Below are 10,688 nucleotides of genomic sequence, written 5' to 3'. Positions count from 1 at the left end.
GTTGGAGAAGACTCTTGAGAGTCCCTTGGACTTCAAGGAGGTCCAACCAGTCCATTCTGAAGATGAGTCCTGGGTCTTCATTTGAAGGACTCATGCTGAAGCTGAAACTCCAATACTTAGGCCACCTCATGCGAAGAGTTGACTCATTGGAAAAGATGTTGGGAGGGATTGGGGGCAGTAGGAGAAAGGGACGACTGAGGATGAGATGGCTGGTTGGCATCACGGACTCGATGGACATGAGTCTGAGTAAAATCCGGGAGATGGTGATGAACAGGGAGGCCTGGCGTGCTGCGATTCATGGGGTCGCAAAGAGTCGGACACGACCGAGCGACTGAACTGAACAGCACATGTGGCAGAGGGCATTGGATATGGGGATTGATTTGAAATTCTGTCTGCATAAATTTAGGGTATTATTAAATTTGAGGAAATAAGAAAGAAAGAAAGTGAAGTGGCTCAGTCGTGTCTGACTCTTTGCGACCCCATGGACTATAGCCTACCAGGTTCCTCTGTCCAAGGGATTTTCCAGGCAAGAATACTAGAATGGGTTACCATTCCCTTCTCCAGGAGATCTTCCTGACCCAGGGATTGAACCTGGGTCTCCTGCATTGTAGGCAGATGCCTTACCATCTGAGCCATCAGGGAATAATCTTGCCAATCAGTCTGGGCTTTCTAAAAATGCAGAAGCTGAGTTAAGAATCAAAAATACTAATACTTTATTTGGGGAACACAAGCCAAGGATAGTGAGACCTGGAAAAAGTGAAGTGAAAAATGGATCCGTGGTTAATAGCTTCACAGAGAGTAAGAGGAGACTCGATAGGTCATGTACCAGGAGCATTTACTTGGCACGCAAGTTGAAAGGTTGGAAGAAAGGAGCTGCACTTTGGATAGTCCATGGAGGGGAGAAGGGAGAGAGAATTTATCTGCTCAGCTCCTTCCTATTCCCTGTTTCTCATTGGCCAAGGCCGCCAGTGCTTCCAAGATTCACTAAGTGAATACTCAGGCAGGTATGATACCATGCCTATAGTATGCCATTTCTTCTTCTTCTTCTTTTTTTTGAAGCATGTCATTTCATATGAGTTCAGAAATAAAGAGGCCATATGGCAGAGATAATCTCAGGAAGGCAGGCAGGACCATTAGAATAAAGTAAAGGAATCTAAGGCATGCCTACAGGGTTTTCAGCCCATTCATGCACTAAAAGTTAGTGTCATATGGACACTCAATCAACTGAAGTTTCAACTGATCTCATATATCACCTGATTCACTGCAGTGGCAAGGCAGTGGTGGTGATAATAAAGAAGTTATAGAGCTTGGCAACATCTATGGGAACACAATGGGCTAGGGAATAGTGAGTTCCAACTTTGACTTCTTATCATTTTCAGTATCATCACCAATATCAGAACTAGACCTAGTCTTCAAACTGCTAAACCAAGAAGCCCACAGACCTGTATTCTGGTAGCAGTTTGTGTGCATGTGTGCTCTATTGTGTCTGATTCTTTGTGACCCTATGTACTGTAACCTGCCAGGTTCGGTCTGGAAGGCTGGGCGCTGGCCTGGAGCTGTGACCAAACAGTGGGCTCCTTCAGGCGTGAGTGCGTCTGACCCCACCATCAGCCGCCTTAAGGATCTGTCAGTTTGGAAGCTTTACAACTTCTCAGTCTGTACGAGCCATTGTGTGTGTGCAAAATGTTTTTATGGGGATTCTGGTGGGAAAGCCTAAAGGAAGAATAAAAGGAGCTCTCTGGGCCCCTGTTTAGATGGGTTAACTTTTATATTCTATATCTAATTAATTCCATATTCTTTAAAAAAATTCCCTCTCCAGGGAATTTTCCAGGCAAGAATACTGGAGTGGGTTGCCATTTCCTACTTCAGGGGATCTTCCCAACCCAAGGATTGAACCCACGTCTCCTACGTCTCCTGCACTGGCAGGTGAATTCTTTACCAGTGGGCCAGCAGTTTTTTAATCCAGTCAAAAATAGCAACAGTGATTTTATTACCAGTAGCAAGGTGGCGCTAGTGGTAAAGAACCCACCTACTAATGCAGGAGACATAAGAGACACGGGTTTGATACCTGAGTAGAGAAGCTCCCCTGGAGAAGGGCATGGCAACCCACTCCAGTATGCTTACCTGGAAAATCCCATGGATAGAGGAGCCTGGTGAACTGTAGTTCACAGGGTCGCAAAGAGTTGGACCAAATGAAGCAACTTAGCATGGGGCATGGGCAGTATTCACAGGCCTAGTTTCTGCCGTGTCTTCCTTGCCAATGATGAGAAGCTATAGATGGAAGAGCTTCTGGGTTTACTCTGTTTTCATCAATAACTATGAGACTTTGAGGCTACAATTTTGTATTGTTAGGTATATTTTTCTGACAAGACCATCCTTTCCTGGTTCTCAATATAATGCAGGTATCTATATTAAAATATAAATCCCTAAGCCTGTATTAATGTCAAATCCAATTATTTATCTGAGACATATAGCTTTAACTCTTGCTCAAAAGAAGTAGTTTATTTCTGAAGATTTCCAGAAGATTTCCTTTTGTGCTTTTAAGCTAGTTCAGTTCAGTTGAGTCGCTCAGTCGTGTCCGACTCCTTGCGACCCCACGAATCGTAGCACGCCAGGCCTCCCTGTCTATCACCAACTCCCGGAGTTCACTCAAACTCATGTCCATCAAGTCAGTGATGCCATCCAGCCATCTCATCCTCTGTCGTCCCCTTCTCCTTCTGCCCCCAGTCCATCCCAGCATCAGGGTTTTTTCAAATGAGTCAACTCTTCGCATGAGGTGGCCAAAGTACTGGAGTTTCCGCTCTAGCATCAGTGATCACCTGAGACTAATCTCCTTTAGAATGGACTGGTTGGATCTCCTTGCAGTCCAAGGGACTCTCAAGAGTCTTCTCCAACACCACAGTTCAAAAGCATCAATTCTTCAGTGCTCAGCTTTTTTCACAGTCCAACTCTCACATCCATACATGACTATTGGAAAAACCATAGCCTTGACTAGATGGACCTTAGTCAGCAAAGTATTATCTCTGCTTTTGAATATGCTATCTAGGTTGGTCATAACTTTCCTTCCAAGGAGCAAGCATCTTTTAATTTCATGGCTGCAGTCACCGTCTGCATTGATTTTGAAGCCCCCCAAAATGAAGTCTGACTCTGTTTCCACCGTTTCCCCATCTGTTTCCTGTGAAATGATGGGACTGGATGCCATGATCTTCGTTTTCTGAACATTGAGCTTTAAGCCAACTTTTCCACTCTCCTCTTTCACTTTCATCAAGAGGCTTTTTAGCTCCTCTTCACTTTCTGCCATAAGGGTGGTGTCAACTGCATATCTGAGGTTATTGATATTTCTCCCGGCAATCTTGATTCCAGCTTGTGCTTCCTCCAGCCCAGCATTTCTCATGATGTACTCTGCATAGAGTTAAATAAGCAGGGTGACAATATACAGCTTTGAAGTACTCCTTTTCCTATTTGGAACCAGTCTGTTGTTCCATGTCCAGTTCTAACTGTTGCTTCCTGACCTGCATATAGGTTTCTCAAGAGGCAGGTCAGGTGGTCTGGTATTCCCATCTCTTTCAGAATTTTCCACAGTTTATTGTGATCCACACAGTCAAAGGCTTTGGCATAGTCAATAAACCAAACTAGATGTGTTTCTGGAACTCTCTTGCTTTTTTGATGATCCAGCAGATGTTGGCAATTTGATCTCTGGTTCCTCTGCCTTTTCTAAAACCAGCTTGAACATCTGGAAGTTCACCATTCATGTATTACTGAAGCCTGGCTTAGAGAATTTTGAGCATTACTTTACTAGCATGTGAGATGAGTTCAATTGTGTGGTAGTTTGAGCATTCTTTGGCATTGCCTTTCTTTGGGATTGGAATGAAAACTGACCTTTTCCAGTCCTGTGGCCACTGCTGAGTTTTCCAAAGTTGCTGACATATTGAGTACAGCACTTTAACAGCATCATCTTTCAGGATCTGAAATAGCTCAACTGCAATTCCATCACCTCCACTAGCTTTGTTCGTATTGATGCTTTCTAAGGCCCACTTGACTTCACATTCCAGGATGTGTGGCTCTAGGGGAGTGATCACACCATCGTGATTATCTTGATTGTGAAGATCTTTTTTGTACAGTTCTGTGTATTTTTGCCACCTTTTCTTAATATCTTCTGCTTTGGTTCGGTCCATACCATTTCTGTCCTTTATCAAGCCCATATCTGGTGATACAAATTGTTGAGAGTCAGGTGTGTAGTAGTGGTGAATTTTCCTTTGTCTGCTTACTTTGTACTTCACCAGGAGTACCCCAGGCTTTCTGTCCCATCATTTGAAAGATAATGTTTACCTTGAATTAAATTTCCATGTATATGAGAGTCCATTCTTGAATTCACTGCTCTGTGTCATTGATATGCTTTCCTATTCTTCTGCTACTGGTCCACTACTTTATGATAGCCTTGATGGAAATTTGGATATCTTGTAGAGTAAGCCACCACATACTATTGGTTTTCACATTAAAAAAAGAAGTCTGTATGTTCTTACTCATACAGTTGGGAATCAGCTGTCAGGTTCAGTGATCATTGTAGACTCATTGGAGAGAAGTTATATATTTACAGTAGTAAATTTGTCCATACAGGGACACTGTTGGGGAGGTCATCTAGAGGACTTGAGTACCATGTGACCAGTGAGCCCCACCTGGGTAATCATAGGCACCTCACCTCCTTTCTGTCCTTGGAAGGTACATTCTGCCCATCATTCCCACATTAGGAACTATTCCAAGGACATAGCCGTGAGAGAATAAGGTGTTAATGAGACCATGTGATCCGAATACGTGGATGAACCCAGTTAAGGCCTCCGTATAAGCTCAAGATTCTGTTGGGCAGCTGTGGAGATCTATTTATCTGTGGCTGCCTAGGGCAAGCTTCACAGGTATTAATACATTTATATAAACTCCTTAGCTTGTTAAACCTGCCACCTACCAATCTGGTGGTTCTACATCTTTCTTTAGTCTCTCCTTGCCTTCCATGTATGGGGATCCATTTGTAAACCAGCAGATACACTAAGTCTTTCTGTTTTTTCAAGTTTCTTTTATATCCGCCAGTGAGCACTTTTTGGAAATTGAAGTATATTTAATTTACAATGTTGTTTTATCCAGTGGGGTTTTACAGTTCATTTCCCTAAGGCTTTGCACATCCGTTTTAGCTTTATTGCTAATTAGTTCATGGGCTTTGTTGCTATAGAGAATTGGATCATTTTTAAAAATTAAATTTGCTCAGCTATCATTGTTGAGTTATAGGAAATCTGTTGATTATTTTGTTGTTGATCTTATCTAGCCACTTTACTGACTCTAATAGTTTTCTACTTCATTTACCTCATTTACCTAGGTAATAGAGTAACTTCAAAAATGGTAGTTTTATTGCTTTTTTTCTGGTCATTTTAATTATAGATTTTCCTTGGACTTGAGATGTAGTGTTGACTAATAACAGTTCTAATGGGCTTCTTTGTCCTGTTCTTTGTGGAAATATTTTAAATGTTACACAACTAAGTATACAATTTCCTGTAGTTTTCTTCAGTTAGATTTTCATTAGGAAGCATGTGAAATTTTATTGAAATTATTTTTGGTATCTGTTGATAAGATGCTTTGATTAGTTTCATTTTTTATTTAATAGATTTCCTAATGATGAACAATTCTTAACATTTGTAAGATAAATGCTATTCAGTTGTAAAGTCATATTCTTTTAACTCACTTTTGAATTTGAGTTGCTGAGGTCTTGTTTAGGAAGTTCCTTTCTCTGTTTGTAGTGAAATGGTTCTTTTTTCTTCTGTTTTGGTATCAAAATTATAATGACTTTGAGCTATTACCCTGGAAAAGGTAAAAGCAAAGGAAACGCACTCCATTTAGGCAATAGTAGTAGTAGTAGCAGTGTTAGTTCTCAGTCGTGTCCGACTCTGTGCGACCCCATGGACTGTGGCCTGCCAGGCTCCTCTGTTCATGGGATTCTCCAGGCAAGAATACTGGAATGGATTGCCATTCCCTTCTCCAGAGGATCTTCCTGACTCATTTAGCGATACAAGTTATAAAATAAGTATGAAAACATAAAATCTGAAAGCATGGTATTTTAAGGCTGAATTTACCATTATGGAACTTGACATAATAAAAGTAAATGATTCTACTGGAGGAAAAGATACAGATTATTTTAAAATAAAGAGCACATTGTATGTGTGTATATAAGATATATATATATATGTTATATATATATAATAAAGTTATATACTATGGTGGAACATAACAATCAGATAAAATGTTATAGTCATATATATTCTTCCTTTTTAAAAACAGCAAATGAAAATAGATGAATAAGGCGTTCAATTGCAGAATTTAGAATATTACAGTAAAGCAGACATGAAAAAAGCATATACATTCAGAAGTTAATGTATTCTAAAACAGAAATTTGTAGCTTTGGTAAGTAAATTCAATATATAGCTCTCAGAAAAACCAAACCATAAAATAGAGTCATCACTGCCGTTGGATTAAAAAAACAGACAAAAAGATTTACAAAGAGTGCTATAACACCATAAATGGGAAACTTGGAAAAATAGGAGGTATGTATAGCTTTCTTTATGCCCGTAATGTGAAAATCAAATTAAAATGGATAACTTTCTAAGAAATTGTAAATAACCACAACTGAATAACATGAATTGATAACCTGAAAATACAGATGTCTTTTTTATCAAAATTTTTTGTTAAATATTAATTTTGAAAAATGAAAAAACATGAAGTTGATAAGTTGAAGATATAGATTATCTAAGAAAAAATTTAAAAAATTATCAAACAAGTGATAGCAATACAAAAGCTGTGGGTTTAGATGTTCTCACCAACGAATTATTTCAAGCTTTGGAGACATGTATTAACTGTTATGTAATATAGAAAAAAATTATCTCTTCAATTCACTTTTAAAAAATATTTTATTGAAATATAGTTGATTTATAATGTTGTATTAGTTTCAGGTATATAGCAAAGTGATTCAGTTATATATGTAACACAATAAAATAAATACAGAGAAGAAAGAACAAACTCACTTTGTTTATTCTAAATAGTAGGTTTGGCAGTAAATTAAGAGAATATTTTACCAAGACCAAATTAATTTTACTTTGGGGATATATGGATGATTTGACTAGAAAACTAGTGATACAGCATATTACATTGGTAAGTTAAAGGAAGAAAATGGAATATTTAAAATTTCAGATAAAAATGAATCTCTGAGTAAACTAGATGCATAAGAAGTTTTTAAAAGATGATAATATCATTCTATCAAAAATCTATACATTAGGTACTTAATGAAACCCCAGAAGCACTTTCATTATAATTCGGAGTGAGCCAAGAATGTCTACTATTGTCTACTTATATTTAATATTGTCCTAGAATTTCTAGGTATGGGCTCAGAAAGAGATAGACATTATTAGTTTTAGATGGCATTTTTCTACAGACTTAATACAAGATAATCTATTAAAAAGCCACTATTAGTAAAGAAAATATTTAAATAAGGAGCTGTTAGAAAACTAGCTTTCTGATTAACTAGTAAATATCAGCTAGGAAAAAAAAATCATGTAATAGAGATACCATTTAGAATAGCAATAAAAACAAATATTTAAGGTAATAATGAGTGTATCCTGTATAATAGAGTTACCATAGTATTAAAAGGATATATGAAAGAGCTGGGACCATGTATTTGAGTGGGAGTTCCAAAAACTGGCTCACAGGTTAAAGCGTCTGCCTGGAATGCAGGAGACCCGAGTTCGATCCCTGGGTCAGGAAGATCCCCTGGAGAAGGAAATGGCAACCCACTCCAGTACTCTTGCCTGGAGAATCCCATGGAGGGAGGAACCTGGTAGGCTTCAGTCCATGGGGTCACAAAGAGTCGACTGAGCGACTTCACTTTCACTTTCCAGAAAACTATGAACATAGTTTTTTCCCAAATTAATTTATGTTTAATAGCATTGTCATAAAATGACTTCTGTTTTATCTTTTTACAAAATTTATTCAGGCTCATGGGAAAACAATTTTTTTTCATTCATATTTGCAGGATTATTGGAGACTCTGAGAACGCTGAACTTAATAACAGTTCAGTTCAGTCGCTCAGTCGTATCCGACTCTTTGCAACCCCATGAATCGCAGCACGCCAGGCCTCCCTGTCCATCACCAACTCCCAGAGTTCACTCAGATTCACGTCCATCGAGTCAGTGATGCCATCCAGCCATCTCATCCTCTGTCGTCCCCTTCTCCTCCTGCCCCCAATCCCTCCCAGCATCAGAGTCTTTTCCAATGAGTCAGCTCTTCTCATGAGGTGGCCAAAGTACTGGAGTTTCAGCTTTAGCATCATTCCTTCCAAAGAAATTCCAGGGTTGATCTCCTTCAGAATGGACTGGTTGGATCTCCTTGCAGTCCAAGGGACTCGCAAGAGTCTTCTCCAACACCACAGTTCAAACGCATCAATTCTTTGGCGCTCAGCCTTCTTTACAGTCCAACTCTCACATCCATACATGACTACTGGAAAAACCATAGCCTTAACTAGACGGACCTTAGTTGGCAAAGTGATGTCTCTGCTTTTGAATATGCTATCTAGGTTGGTCATAACTTTTCTTCCAAGGAGTAAGCGTCTTTTAATTTCATGGCTGCAATCACCATCTGCAGTGATTTTGGAGCCCAAAAAGATAAAGTCTGACACTGTTTCTACTTTTTCCCCATCTATTTGCCATGAAGTGATGGGACTGGATGCCGTGATCTTCGTTTTCTGAATGTTGAGCTTTAAGCCAACTTTTTCACTCTCCTCTTTCACTTTCATCAAGAGGCTTTTTAGCTCCTCTTCACTTTCTGCCATAAGGGTGGTGTCATCTGCATATCTGAAGTTATTGATATTTCTCCCAGCAATTTTGATTCCAGCTTGTAAGCATATCCTACTGGAGACACCATAGAACTTCTTCTTTTTCCTGTTTATTTCCATATTGAAGATTATTTATTACTGTTAAGAGAAAAGTATCTTAAGTATGAATAGAGACAAAATAGTCCCCATATCCAATCAATAGTTTGGACATCAGGAAACCAGCTTAATTTAATTATAGTTAATTCTTTTAAGATTGAGGCATACTGACATATATCATCCTATTAGTTTCACATGTTGGCTCCCAGGTGGCGCTAGTGGTAAATAACCTGCCTGTCAATGCAGGAGACATAAAGAGATGTGGGTTCCATCTCTGGGTTGGAAAGAGCCCCTGGAGGAGGGCATGGCAATCCCCTTCAATATTCTTGCCTGGAGAGTCCCCTGGACAGAAGAGCCTGGTCCACGGGTCGCAAAGAATCAGACATGACTGAAGCGACTTAGCACAGCACAGTTTTAGATGTACACTGTAATGGTTCAACTTTTGTATATATTATGAAACGATCACATTTCTAGCTAAACTAGCTAACAACATACATCACCACACATAGCTACAGTTTTTTTCAGTTTTAATAAAATCTAGTTTATTAACTTTTGGATTTCTGAATCAAGCTTTTAGTGTCTTTTATAGAAAACATCTGCCTGATCCCCAAATTCTCATTTTATTTTTTCATCTAGGAGATTTATTAATGTCTATGATTAATTTTAGTTAATTTTTATATGATATAAGGAATGGATAAAGATTCTTTTTCTTTTTTGCATATGGATGCTTAATGTTTCTAGCACCACTAGTTGCAAAGACTATCCTCTTCACTGAATAAACGTCTTATCTTTCTCAAAATGCAATTGCTTGCATAGGTATGAGTCTAACTCTGGACTTTTTAAAATTCTAGTTACATAGTTATCTGTTTACAAAAGTGACACACTGTTGTATAACTTTATGAAGAGTCTTGAAATTAGGTAGTATCTGTCACTTAACTTTTTTTTCTTCTTTCCTGAAGTTGTTTGGTGATCCTAGACCTTTTGAATTTTCATATATCTATGGCTGCTAAAAAACCTGCCAAAATTTTGATTGGGATTGTGTTGATGAATGTAGGCATAATTGATACTACCGTAATTATCTTACTGAATATATTACTTGAATTATCTTACTGAATATATTAACCCATATACATACAATGTGCATTTCTCCACTCATCTTGTGTTGAGAACTTTTAAGATCTGCTCTCTTAGCAACTTTCAAATTTGCAATCCAGTGTTATTAATTATTGTCATCATGCTGTACATTATTTCCCAAGATTTAGTTATTTTGTCACTGGAAATTCATATGTTTGATCCTCTTCACTTATTTCACCCACCCTCCACGCCCTACCTCTGGCAACTGTCAATTCTCTGTATCTAAGAGCTCTTCTATTGTTTCTTTTTTAGACTCCACACAGATCATATGGTATTAAAAAATTGTTGCAATGAACATGGGAGTGAATATGTATTTTGCAATCAGTGTTTTCATTTTCTTTTATAACTTCTATTTGGGACTTTCATATATTTTAAAAATCTCTTTGTACAAGTTTGCACTGTATTCATCCATTTTCTCCTGGGTTTGGTAAATATCTTTACGACCATTACTTTGAACTCTTTATCTGGTAGATTACTTATCTCTGTTTCATTAAAGTTTTTTCTTCTGATATTTTGATTTTGTTTCTTCATTTGGAACATATTCCTCTGCTTTTTTTTTTTTTTTCATTTTGCTTGATTCTCTGTATTGGTTTCT

General features: G+C 38.2%; 1 non-coding gene across 1 annotated transcript; it reads right to left on the bottom strand.

Moving 5' to 3' along the window:
* Positions 1-569: 569 nt before the first annotated feature.
* On the bottom strand, positions 570-642 carry TRNAC-ACA (transfer RNA cysteine (anticodon ACA)). The gene has a single exon. It is a non-coding gene; the product is annotated as a tRNA-Cys (tRNA).
* Between the last annotated feature and the right edge of the window lie 10,046 nt (positions 643-10,688).

The sequence above is a fragment of the Capricornis sumatraensis genome, chromosome 2 (assembly GCF_032405125.1).
Source record: "Capricornis sumatraensis isolate serow.1 chromosome 2, serow.2, whole genome shotgun sequence".
Taxonomy (NCBI): Eukaryota; Metazoa; Chordata; class Mammalia; order Artiodactyla; family Bovidae; genus Capricornis; species Capricornis sumatraensis.
This window is presented reverse-complemented; position numbering and strand designations above follow the sequence as displayed.